A 14,768-nucleotide genomic window follows, 5' to 3' on the forward strand; every position below is an offset into this window, starting at 1 on the left:
ATTTTGTTTTATATTGGGTTACCATCCATAGAAAAAGATTTTTTCAGACATTTTCTTCTATAATGATGTCGAATGAAATTATTTCTCATTTAATTTCATAAAACATTAATTTAATGTTAAATTTTTAATTTTTCTTGCCTTCTTTTTTTTCTGCCTAACAATTCAAAGTCTGACAGTTTTTTTCTAGCTTACTGAATGTTGAACAGAAAAAAAAGATTAATTGGCTGCAATTCGAAATTGGGGTTGTTGTGTAGATGAAAGGGGAAAAGCGAAAAAACAATTAAAACAAATTCAATTATTGACTATAAGGAATAAGAAAAGAAAAAACTGTAGTTTCTTTTCTGATCATCATGATTTTCAAAATCAAAGAAAAAGTAAAAGAAAAGGAAATGATTTTTGTTCAACTTTATGCTATTACTTACCTATCCAATAACTACCACCACCATCATCATCATCATCATCAAGCTAATGAAAATGAAATGAAATCAAAACGGAAAGAAAAAGAAATTCTGTTCAAAACAAAAAATCATGATGATTTCTAAATGAGAAAAAATTAATCTATCTAAAAATAATAACATCAGAATTTTTTTTTGGCGCGGGAATTAAATCAAACAACGATCAAAAAGTTTATCAGGAAAATAACTTTTGAAACAAAAACGATCGATACTCAAAACACTGATCTGAAATTAATCAATTGAAAAAGGTTTTGGTCGAAAATCGCCACAATAAAATAGCCATAGGCCGAAAATGGCCACTTTTGAAAATCACAACAGGACGACGAATCATTGATTTTTCATAGTTGTTTTTTTTTGTTTTAGTCATGTGAAATTGTTTTTTTTTCGAATTCTCAATATGATGATGATTATTATTATTGTCATTCATTTAAAGGCAATTATCAATTGTCTTTTGCAACTTGAAACTTATTATGAAAACGAATATTATTTTGCTAAGCTTACTTAAGAGCCATGTGTTTGTGTGTGTGTGTGTGTGTGGATGTTTGCATCCAGAATATCATTAGATGAATGATGATGATTATAAATAAATGAAACAAAACAAAACAACCAAAAAAAAACTGTCAGCCAATATCAACCATGGAAGATTTCAACATTTCTAACAAAAAAATAAAATAAAAGATTAATCCAATCAAATAAATCTTAATTAAAATTAAAAAGATTTGCTCTCGTTTTTAGGATCTTTGTTTTTTGTGGAACAAAAACAGAAAGAAGAAAATCACAAATTGAATGAAAATGAAAAAAAAGTTCTTGAAAAGTTTTTTTACTTATTCTCTCGATATATTGAAATTAATTTTCATTTTCGATTATTCAATTCTTGATTTGATTTTCAATTTTCAATGATTATAATTAGTTATTATTATATAAACAGAAAAACTTTCCAGAATAAAAAAAGAAATGGTGAAAAAAACGAAATATTTTCCAGTTTTCAATTAAAGACTCTGGAGATTAGATCAAAGATCATCACATTGCACAGTTACATGGTTATTCACTTTATTGTTGTCATTGTTTGTTTGCTTTAAAGAAACAATTTCTAATTTGATTAAAGAAACCAGAAAAAATATTCGAAAAAAAGAATTCGTTGATTCAATATATTACATAAACTTTTCACTTTTTTTCTTTTTCTCTTTCTCTCAGCAAAACAAAATTTTAAAATTTAAATCATTGAAATGTTATGTGATTTTGTTTGAATCATTTGCAAAGAAGAAAATTAAGAAAAAATAACTTTTTTAATGAAACAAAAGATTGATTTGATTTGTGATTGTCCAAAATTCAAAATATAATCGATAATTAGTGATAATTTTTATTAATTTCATATGTCTTGTGTATGACTATTTTAAATATTCATATTTTGTTTTCTTTATAAAATGATGATGATCAATTGATAATTGACAGAAAAAACTATCTTTGCTTCTTATCTAGTGTTTAAATTTTAATATCAATTATTTTCGAATTTGATTATTTTTATGAAAAATTACCATTTCAAAATTATTTCTGATGATTATATCATTGTAATAGAGAAAAAAGAATCAGATTTAAAAATCATTCGAAATTTGATTGATTCGAATGATTTTTGATGATTCAGAATTCAAATTGATCAGCAATATTTTGTTGGGCAATCAATTTTCACCTATGTTAAAGGAATTAATTTACATTTCAAAATCAAATTGTTGCGACCAATCATTCAATCAACCAATAACATCAATCAGTACTATTCAAAAAATTTGATGCAGATTTTGTTGAACGAAAATAAATTCAAATAAAAAATCATTCGATTGAAATCAAATGATCATCATCATTTTGATGATGGATAGAAAAAAAAACAAAAGACATTATCCTCATTAACATTTACATAAAAGCATCACTCGATTCACATAAACATCTAAGCTAAACGAAGCTTGATGCATAGATGTTAATTACTGAATGATGGCCATGATTTATAATTTATTATCATAATCTTGACCAAATAACAAAAAAAACGGACATTATCCTCTGTGTTGATGAATTTAATTTTTATTTTTAGTTTTGATTATGATTTGATTTGATATGTTTGATGTGTGTGATGTGTTTGTGGCAAAAAAAAAAAAAAAATCTGTGGCAAATTGAATAATAAAGATAAAGAGAGAAAGAAAGAAATATTTCGGTTTCTTCGAAACTTCGACACACACAGAGAGACAAAAGCCAAAATGTCTAAGAATTATCATCATCATCATAAAGGAATTAGATTTCGTAAGAAATTTTTCTTATGAAAAACACTATGATTTCTATATTTGACACTCTCTCACAATATGGGCATTAAATATTTGGAATAAATATAGCATCATCGAATCATCATAATCATTGATGGTGCCAAACCTCAAACTGTCAAATTACAAATTATCAATGCTAATTAGAGCTTATAATATTTAAATTCTCTTTTTTTTTCTCAGTCTGTACGCATCAATTTTGAATATTGTGGGTGTGCAATGATCATCATCATCATCATTGTGAATAATTGAAACATTACCTGATGATGATGATCATCATCATCATTCAAGATTGTCAATCGTTCAACATTGTGTAAATGATGATGAAAAGAAATTGAATTAGTTGATGAAAAACAGGACTAAACTAAATTATAAAATTGCATGCAAACAAACAAAAAAAAATTAATAATTGAGATTTTCTTTAGTAAATTATCAACTTGAATTTTCCAAAAATGGTGATTGAAAAAAAACATCTCCGGTCATCAAAGAATGCTTAGACATGTTTATGTGAATGTGATATTCAAATTCAAAGCAGAAAAATGTATAGATCCGGCAATCATTATCATCATCGGACTGATTTGATTATCGAACCACCATTGAAAATCAGCCATATCATCTCTCATTCTCAGAGAGAATTCATAAATTAAAAAGAAATTTTACAATAACCCTGAGGTATGTTTTTGGAATGAGAGAATGAAAAATCTCTAAATATTAATTGTTTTTTTGTCTTCTTCAAATAAAAAACAACAACAGCAACGGATAATTTTCCTCATTCATCACCAATGTGTTTCATCAATTAATCGTATGATGTACAATAATAAAAATAAAGAAAATTAATGAAAAAAATATCAGCTTATCATCATCATGTGGTTCAATGATCAATTGTTTTATTCATTTCAATGATGATGATATGTGGTCTATTGTTTTAAATCTAGAAAATCGACCAATGTTATGGTTGTCAGAAAATAAAATAACAACAACTGATGATGATGATGAATATTATAATATCCCCAAACATTTTATAAAACAGGATTCATCATCATCATCATCAGTTGTTGTTGTTGTTTTCAAATATAGATTCTAAAATAAACAAATAGGAGATTATAATTAATTTAAATCTTTTTTTTTATTTTCCAAAACAACAACGAAAACACTGATATTTATTCAAAAAATAAAATGAATGAAATGTACAATTTAAGAGAAACAAATCTTCATCATCAATGATCGGACAGGTTTGCCCAAGAAGAAAAATGTGAGAAATTTTTTCTTGCAAAAAAAAAAATCCGATGTGAAATATTTATGAATGACAGACAGCTTTGTTTTTTTTAATTTTTTGTGTTATGATGCAATATTTATTGATTTTTTCGGATATTTGATCGATTATAAGTTTTTTTATTTATGTTTCATATATTTTGATTTGTGTTTGTCACATCTTTCAAGGTGTCCATCTTCAAATAAGTATGACGTTTTCATTTTTTTGAACTTTAATGATGAAGAATATAAAAAAAACAAACAAGGATATCCAAAATGATACTTTCATCTATTCATTTTACAATTCATTCAGGTATGAATGATTAATTATAAAACTGAATATCTCTAGCTCTAAAATAACAATAAAAAAAACAATAATCAAATCAAAATGAATCAACAACATCAGTGGATGGAAAACCTGTGGATGCAATCATTCGCTTGTTGTAATGTTTGTATTGTTCCGGTTGTTTTACTCTTTGGACAAACAAACACACAATTATTAATTTGATTCTTTCTTGTTGTTGTTGTTGTTGTTTTTTTCACTATCAATCCATTAATTATCTTTGTTTTTTTTGACATTTTTTGTTTTTTCAATTTTCATTTATTCATTTGTGTGTGTGTGTTTCGGGTCAATGAAAAAAATTTGTTTGTTTGTTTTTGTTTGATGTATTCGAAAGAAACAAATGGAAAAAATGATAACGAGGCTCGCACATGATGACAATCGAAATAATAGGTGGGACATATTAATACACAATCGGCGCCAGTTTTATTTCATTGTCTCAACTATGGATGGATCGTATCGATATTTCATCATCGAATTGTATATCCTCTCTCGAATAGATCATTTCATATTAACTTCAGTATTTTACTGATATTTTTTCAATAATGTCTAATCCCGGAACTCATATCTTGTTGATGTTGTTGAGGTAGCTAGAAATATTTATGTTGTTCACGAATAATAATAATAATAATGTGATGCGATAATTATAATTCAAATGTTTTTTTTTGTTAATGTAAGAAATAATTTACCTTCTGCATATCTTTCTTTAGACTATCCTATGGCCTTGTTCGATTATACTGAAGAAAATTCGAAGATAAATAAAAATTTTTGATTGATCAAACCCCATGTTTTCGTTGATTTTTCTTTGTAATTTTCATAATTTTTGTTTTTTTTTGTTTCTATCCGAAAAAAATCAAATCTTAGAAAAAAATGAACCATTTTTGACAAGCAGATAAAGTTTCTACCTTGAAAAACAAAACAAAACAAAAAACATCCAAGTTCAATATAGTTCAATTAATAATGATGATGATGATGAATCAAAAAGATCATCATCGGCTTATTGCGTGAACAAAACGTGACTAATGATTTGACTGAAGAAACAAGTACAAGAGAAGAAATTCATGTTTTGATTATTACACATTATGATTGATCTGAGAGTTTTTTTTTGACCATCTTGAATTCGGTAATTCAGTTTTCTTTTATTCACTTTCATATTGTTAATTTTTCTCAACTTTTAGCTCAACTAATAAACAAAATTCGTGTATGTGTGTGTGTGTTTGGTTATATGTCAAAATGGTGATCATTATCGTTGAATTTTTGGCCAAAAACAAATCAATGCTATATGTACATCGACAATTAATAATTATAATTATGATTATGATTAAGATTCTGTAATTCAATTCAATCCTTTTGATGAAACGAGAAAGAGAAAGAGAGAGGGATATATTATCGATTTATCTAGAGCACGAATCTTTCATCATCTTTTTTGTCGGATGATAAAGCGTACAACATCCGAATGAATTTTATTTTGGGATATTTAATTCAACATCATTGATCATTATAACCATTAATAATGATAATTAATAGCCAATATTGACTCAATTAATATTGAAATATTGACAGCATCATTCGTTTGATGATGATGATGATGATATGTAGCTTGATATCGATAATTATTTCGTGAATTTGTAATATTTTTCCTTCTATTTCTTGTCTATTTTAAAGATAGCATAGTATTATTATTGATGATGATGATAGTTATAGTTTGTTACAAGTTCTTTTTGCCATACAAATAGAGAGAGAGAGGGAGAGAATCCAAATTTATTTTGACATTGGTTTCGTTTTCGGTCCATCTCACATATATTCATAAGATGATGATAATGAAATGAAATGAAATCGAATTAGAAATGTAATTTGTATGATAATTCAGGAAAATTGGAAAGAAATGAATCTTTTTTTTATCATTTTCAATGAAGGAATGTTTTATAATGATTATTATTAGCTTTGATTCCTGTTTTAATTTAGCATCAGGATTTTTGTTTCGAGTTTTACAGAAATGCTAAAATTGTTATAATATTTGCACTCATATTGAAGCTATATTAGGCAACAGCAAAAAAAAAAAAAAAACAACATTGTAACCAAATATCCAATGAGTGTCAAGATTAATGTCATTATAATCATTGAAATATATATAGCCTTCATTCATTTTCTTTCATATATGTAATCAACATATTTTACTATGACATAATTATTTTGAAATAATTATTGTCAATTATCAACAACATTATCATTATGTATCATTGTCATGGACATTTTTTTTCGGACACACATTCATGTGTGAGATAATGGTAGTAGAGTCATTTTCTTTTATGAAAATATTGTTAATAATATTTTAAAATATGGCTTTCTAAACAGTTTTTTTCTTGTTTTGCGACAAGCAATTATTAATGAACATCAACACACACACACACCGTCATCATTATGATCGGAAAATAGTTTCTTTAAAAAAGTAATTAAATACAATTATGTCATTGACTTGAATCGGGCAACACCTTTGTATTTTTTGTTTTTTTCTCCCGTCTGTTTGAAATGTGTGAAAACTTTTCCAACTGACCAGTTGTTTTTTTTGTGACGGTTGAATATTTTATTCACAGTTTTTTTTCTAGTTTTGTTTCTTGAAAACAAAAATATTTGAGATTAAAAGAATGCGACATGAAAATATATAGCCAATTATAGCTTTCATCGTAATGTCACATGTCATGATAATGTTGATGCTATTCATGCTTGAAAATCATCAACTCTCATCAAATTGACGTTGATTCTCACCGTTGAAAATCATTAGATTAATTGCAAAAAAAAATTCATAAAACAATGGTTTGAAAGAATTTAGTTTGAACATTTTGTTCAACATCACACATTGTGTGTGTTTGTAATGATTATGATTTTCATTGTCAAGAATTTCTGTCAATTTTTTTCCTGCAAAGAAAAAGATGCTAATAAGAAACAATTGAAATGGGAAAATAATTATTGAATTTTTTCCCCGGTTTTTCTATTTAGCAAAATGATTATTTTCGTTTTTTTTCTTGATTTTGGATCCATTGTCATTGAATGATGATCATCACTGTAGTTTTTTTTTCTTTTGATTCAATCAAACCGATTAACAATTGACCAAACCAAAACAATGATGATAATAATCATCATCATTTTATTGAAAAAAAACTCTCTAATGATTTCAAAAATTTCTGATCCTTGAAAAAAAAATAACTTATAATAACATAGGGAGAGAAAAAAGGGGACCCAATACAATTATAATCTAATCAAATGAGATCGTTCATTTCAATTTAATTTCATTTGTATTTTCGATCATCATTTTTTTTAAAAAAAAGCTAAATTTCAATCAATTGTCAGCTAGAAAATTGTTGTTGTTGTTTTGTTGTCTATGATTTCATTCAATCAACAACAAACGATACTCATTTTGTGTATTAAGCTTTAATCAATTATTTCTTTTTCTTTTTATTATTATTATTATTATTATTATTTCATCATTTAAGAAATAAACTAATGTTGATGATGAATAAATGACTTCTGTTTTTTTTTCTCCATAATCATCATCATCATCAACATCAAATTGAATCGATTTGATTTAAGTTCCTTTTTCTTTTATTAATCAAGGATTTCCTAATCAAACAATTTCCCTAACACAATTGTCGTTGTTGTTGTATTTTTCTAGATAAATCAAACTAAATCATCAACATTTATAATGAATGAAAATAGCATTAATTAATGTCATTAGAATTGTAATATTCATTTGGTTTTTTTTCAATGGAAATCCATTCAAGATGAAAAGAAAAAAGAAAGGAAAAAAATTTGTCAATTTAATTATTCTTCCGGCTATATATAAATATTCATCATATACTTGGGTTACTTTCCCCCCTACACTCAATAAAGATGTACAATTGATTGTCATCTCCTTTTTTTCTTCTTCTTCTTCACTGGTTATAATTATATGCCATTTTCATAAATTCGGGTTTTTTTCTGGTCAATGATGTGTGTGTGTGTGTGCGACAATAATTTGGCGGAGTTTGGTTGATGTTCATCACCATAATAATGATGATGATGATGATGTTAATTACCCATGTTGTGTATGCAAAAAAAAATTTGTTCTAATTATTATCAATCAAACACAATAAAAAGAATTTTTTTATTTAAATGTGCAATTAACAAAGCGAAACAAATACAAATTGTAATTATTTGTAAAATCAATCGTCTGTGTGTGTGTGTATTTTGTTCACTGTAAATAAGAGGAAGTATGGTCGATTCTATTCAAATCTATTGGAGCAAATCTTTTGAAGTTGAGAATATTTTGGCAACAAGTGTTGTATGATAGAATTTTACATATATTCAAATGATGATGATTCAGGCGTTGACCATTTTTCATCACACTTGATAGCTTTGAAAACAAAACAAAAACAAAAAATTGATTCTGTTGTAATTGATTGAATCGTTTTTTCTTTTTTTTTGTCAAATTGATTTTCTTTTTTGTCTATATTTAATTCATTATTGTTTCAATTTGTCCAAATGTTCATTTCAACGTAATGGTTATGGTTGTTTGAGTTTTTTTTCTATTCGTCTATTTTCATGAATGAATTTATGGTTAAATTTTTTCGAAACAATCAAATTATCATCTTTTTATTTGTCTATTTTAAATTTAATTTTTTTTCTTTTTTCATTTGTTTTGCGTTTGAAATTAATTTTGCCACGAGACAACAAAATTTCACGAGGGTCGTTGTTCTCATCATTTGTTTGTTTGTTTGTTGTTGTTGTTGATCCAAAACCATAATGAACCATTCATAAGTTGTCATAGTAAAATGAGATTGAGCTAAGCGCTAGACACAACAGCATTAACGCTTAGACCAACAAACAATCGTTGTTCCAATTTCGATCCATAAACCCAGGGATTTTTTTCTAAATGTATGTCTCACTCTTTTTTCTCTATCCGTGTGTCTTTGTAACTTGAATTTTTTAAACAACAAAAAAAAATGTGCTAGAAAATAAAAATTAGAAAATTATATCCACCACCATCATTTTATTATGTTTGTGTGCCAATAATTTTTTTTTCCGTTGTACTAAAAAAAAACATTTGGAACACTCCAAATGAAAAAAATGATAGGGTAAAACTTGCACAATCATCATCTCAGTCATTCACACACATAAACGGAAAGAAAAATGAAAAAAAATGAAAATTGAGGGTGAGTCAAACAAAAAAAGAAAGAAATAGCCAACAAGAATAAGAAAAATTATTATTATTCCATGAAAATTAATCTATTAATTAGATTAATAATGAAATAATAATAATAAAAACTGAACCAAAAAAAAAAATGGTTCTACTTTTACCCCACAATTCTATGTTCCTACTATATGGATTCTTTTTTTTTGGATAGTTTTTTTTACCCCTTTCTTTTTTTTCTGGTTTGTCGTTAAAAATAATAATAATGACGATAATTTCATTGCCAGTTTTTTTTATTACTTCGTTATATGCATGTGTGTTATACTGAATTTAGCTAAACCTAATAATTTTTTTCATTCATTCATTCCCCGAATAAAAGAAAAAAAACATCATCATGCAAGCTACTTGTATTCAGTTTTTTTATTCTGTTGTTTTTGTATGTGTAGGGGATACAACACCAAATCATCATCATCATCATCATTAGCTTTTTTTTTATTATTATTGTCATAATCATAAATTTTGAAAATTAAAATTTTTTTTTCAATTTGACACCCTTCTTTTTTGCATTTTCACTTACTTACGAATAAAATATATGTAGGTGGATGTTTGATACATACATACAAGTATTATCACAATGATGATTATGATGATAATGATGACAATTTGAATATAGCAAAAATGGTTAAAATTATTAGTTGATTGGTAATCATTGACATCATCATCATTGAAATGATGATAAGATTGGTGTCGTTGTTGGTTTTCTTTTCTTTTCACTTTTTCATTCCCTTTTTTGAACATATAATTCTATATTTTAAACCTCTATTAGATAATAAATATCATGGATAGACATGATGATAATTATCGGATTCATTTTCAATCATCATTATCATCATCATCATCATTCACCGTATCGATCATCATCATGATAATGATATACAAGTTATTCCTATCATTATAATGATAATAATCTAGAGAAGGGCGAAAGTGATTGAAATGTGAGAAAGATTTTGATAATGTTACCAATGATTCGTCAAAATGGAATTCATAAAGAAATGAATGAAAATGATTTATTTTTGTTTAAAATTATTGATTATTTCTCATTATTATTTGCATTCATTCAATTTTTTTTTGATACCGGTGGTATTATTATCATTTTTTTTCTGTTTCATTAAAAACAATCATTCTGTTGTTTTCACATTTTGATTTTCTTTTCTCTTACGAAAATTATATGGATATGTGTTGTAAGTGTGTGATCGATATTGACAGAAAAATTTAAATTGATTTTTTCTCTTGTTTCTGGTTGCCTGATTACTGATGATAATGATTATTATTATTATTATTATGAATTCGTTATAAATTTCAATCCATTAATTTGGATTCTTATTTTTTTTCTCAGCTGCAACCACTCTCAATGTTTGTTTAGCCACATTGAATATGCGAAAAAAAAGAATTGCTATTCCAACGAATATTTTGGCCTTAAATGTATTTTTTTTTTTTGACTCAATGTATTTGATAGTTGTTAAAAACATTTCAGATTTTTTTCCTGTTGGATGCTTATCTAATTAAATTTTTTTTCTCTCTTCGTTTTCAACTCTTTGGATGCCATTTTCATTTGGATATCTCATTATTGTTGTTTGTTTGTTTGTATTTTTCTTATCATATTTTTTTTGCAATTCATCTGAATCCATTTGTTGTTTCAAACAATAAACATAAATGTAAATGGCATTTTGCAAAAAAAAAAATAATGTTAAATTATCATTTACACTAAACTCTCTTATCGTCCAAAACCATTATACACATTAAAATGAATTGAGTTAAACATGAATAAAAGAGGTTTATTTCTTTAATAAAATCAATAGTAAAATAGTACAATCAGTAGGACATCTTGAAAATTATTTCATATTAGGTAAATACAAGTTTTTTTTGTTGTTTTTTTCCACTATAATTTTGATATTGAAATTGAACAAAAACCTCAACAACAAACAACTGCATTTGTGGATTGTTGTTGTCTTATTATATAATTGTCATTCTGGTTTTCAATTATGTGTAGAAAAGAAAAATTCGGTGTAGGTGTTTTTTTGGTTTTTCAATTCTTTTTGAAAATCTTCTTGAATATCATCGTGATATATTTTTTTTCTTCTGGGTCCAAATTAGAAAACGGAGAAATGATGAGAAACTTTTTCTTCCTTTTTTAGTTTGTTTGTGTTATTGTTGTTAATTTACAATTTAAATTCAAATTTCCTCATTTTAACAATAAATTTTCAATCTTTCCATTGTTGTTGTTGTTATCCATTAAGTTATTTGTAAATGAAAAATTTCCCGTTCCCAAAAAAAAACCAAAATTCGAAAACAATGATGGTGTGAACAACAACAACAGCGGAACAACAACGAAAAAAGTTCAAGAATATTCTATGCTTGTCTTTGCCTTTTCCATCATCTATTAATCATAGCTTTTTTGTCCTTGAGAATTAGAAAAGAAAAACAACAAATTGCTGCCTGAAAGAATCCATAAGAATCTCTGGCCATAGATATAATTACAGTGATTTTGTATTATAAACAACAACAAATTTAATCGATATTTTTTCATCATCATCATCATTTTAAAATGATAATGATAGTAACAAAAAAAATTATCAAATATAACATAGCTCCAATTAATGATTTTGGCCAATTTCTTTCTTTCAAAAAATTTTCAATGATTATGATCAATTCTCTATTTTTTTTACATCGAATTAAAATTTCGAAAAAAAAACCAAAGAAAACAAAGCCTATTTTTTTTGGTTTATGTATATAAAACCTATTAAGATGATGATGATGATGATAAAATTGTCTATAAGAGAGGTTAGGTCTTGTCGATACCATAATTATCATCATTACGATTATTATTGTAGACTTTTTTTCTTGGTGATGTTGGTGGTGGTGGTGATGATAATCATTATCATCATCAATATAATAGAGAGTAGAATAATTGTCTAATTAATAACTAAGGATAACATCCCTATATATATAATAGATTTATGCATCATCATATACAAACTCTCTCACTCTCTTTTGGCGGTATTTAAACATCCGAATGAAATAAAAACAATTACTATGCACACAGTGATTTTTTATTTTGTGGTCATCATCATCATTATTGGTGTGTGTGTGGATTATGTTTATTATACATTCACAAAGCTTTTTTTTTGGTCAATATTTTTTTTCTTTCTTCATATTGTGGTAAAGTATGGTTGGTTTTGTTGAATAATATCAATTAAATAATGATGATAATAATAATAATAATAGCCTTTAGGGTTTTTAATTATAATGAATTGTGGCATTTTGAAGATGAATGTCAATTGACTATGTATGTTTTCGTTGTGAATGATGATGTTTATAATTGATGCTTTCAAAAAATTTAATTGCATTTTTTTCGAAAAATTCCATGACTTGATTTTTAGGTGTGTATTATTATTACAACCACACTAATTGCTTAGCATCACTTAAGATCACTATGGTTGGTTGGTTGGCGATCTTTTGAAATAATTTTCAAATATAACTCGTGCCATACTGTGAAATATTATTCAGATAAAAGGTAAAAGTGAATTTTCATTTGAAGTTTTGTTTTGAAAAGAAAGTAGACAAGTATAATGATAAATTATAATAAGAATAATGATTATAACCATGTTGACAATGTGTTTTTTTTCGGATTATGCAAAAAAAAGTAAATTCTCCTGTCTCTGGTATCTTGTGGAATTTGGCATTTTATTTTTTACTTTTCACATGAAAATTATCCCAAAAAAAAATGAAGCCTGTTTTTTTTCGCTGATGATCTATTCATGACAATGTCATTAGTCAATTGATGATTATTATCATTATCATCATGATAATCATTATCTAATGACATCATAGCACATGACTAGACTTTTGTTGATCCGGGTAATTCTTTTCATTCATCAGCAATAATTTTTTTAAAATGTTATTGTTGATGATGATAATGATTCGCAGTCATCACCATCATCATCGCTATGTTTGATTTCATTTTGGATTTTTTTCCCAAAAAAAAAAAAAATATATAAATCATCAATTTTTTAAACGAGAGAAAAAAATTAAAACAAAAGCCCTTTTCTCACCCTATTTGATGTTTAAAATCGAAATGTTTTTGTTTTGTTTTGAACTATAACAAAAGTGATTGAAATTTTTGTTCATTTTTAATTACAAAAGAATGGTTTCAGGGCTATGATGATGATGATAAGCTTTTTCTCAAAAAAAATATTTTCCCATTACATAATCTATATAATATTTTCTCTTTGTATGTTCAATAATTAATTTCTTCATCATCATATTTGAATGAATGTAATTGTTATTTTCAAGTATCACACACAAACCAAAATAATGATGATGGTGATGGAACTAGAAAACTGTCACGTTATTATACTTATGGTTCTTATATTCAGTCATTCATTCATTCTATTCGATTCAAGTTAATTTGCATGCAAAGATGATTAAAGTTTTTTTTTCTTTTGCTTCGCTTTTTTTTTTTGGTTTTTTTTCACTGCACTATTGAAGAAGAAAATGAAAATAAAAAATCCATATCATTTGATGGAATGATGAAGAGAAATAGAAAAAAAAACAAAGTCATCTTATTTAATATCCTCTGCATTCATTCATTCATTCATTCATTTTGTTTGGGTGTAAAATTAGTTATTCTGTTGGTGTTGATGTGAATCATTTTTGTTCCACTGTCTCACTATGTACATAGATAGTCCTGATACTGTATTACAATGTTATATAATTTTTTTTTATACAGAAAAAAAATTTGTCAATTTCCGAATGAAATTTGGTCCATTTTGATTGGAAATTTTTTACTGATTGAATAATTGATATTGTTTTTTCTTTGATTTATTTCCATGTCTTTTTGTTGTTTCATTTAAGTGTGTATGAATGTTATGTAATAACGAAATAAAACGAAAAAAAAACAGAACAACACGTTTGAAACATATACACGTGCTTCTTTCTTTAATTTCATTTTCCATTTGGTTTTGTTTGTTTTGATTGATTTTGGACATATAATAATAGAAAGAAAATGAAACACAGAAACACACACACACACACACAATGGTTAATCATCATCATCAATATTAATTTAATTTCTGTCCAAACCGGACTCTGTATATTTTTAGTTTAGTTTAGTATCCTACGCACAAAAAAAAGAAGTTTTCTTTGCCAATAACATTCTATGTTGTTGTTTTTTTTATAATTTTGTTTTGTTT

The sequence above is a fragment of the Dermatophagoides pteronyssinus genome, unplaced genomic scaffold (genome assembly GCF_027571235.1).
Source record: "Dermatophagoides pteronyssinus isolate colony J.1.1.1.1 unplaced genomic scaffold, Derpt_VIB-CSIC_2022.12 sq0002, whole genome shotgun sequence".
In the NCBI taxonomy this organism is placed as follows: Eukaryota; Metazoa; Arthropoda; class Arachnida; order Sarcoptiformes; family Pyroglyphidae; genus Dermatophagoides; species Dermatophagoides pteronyssinus.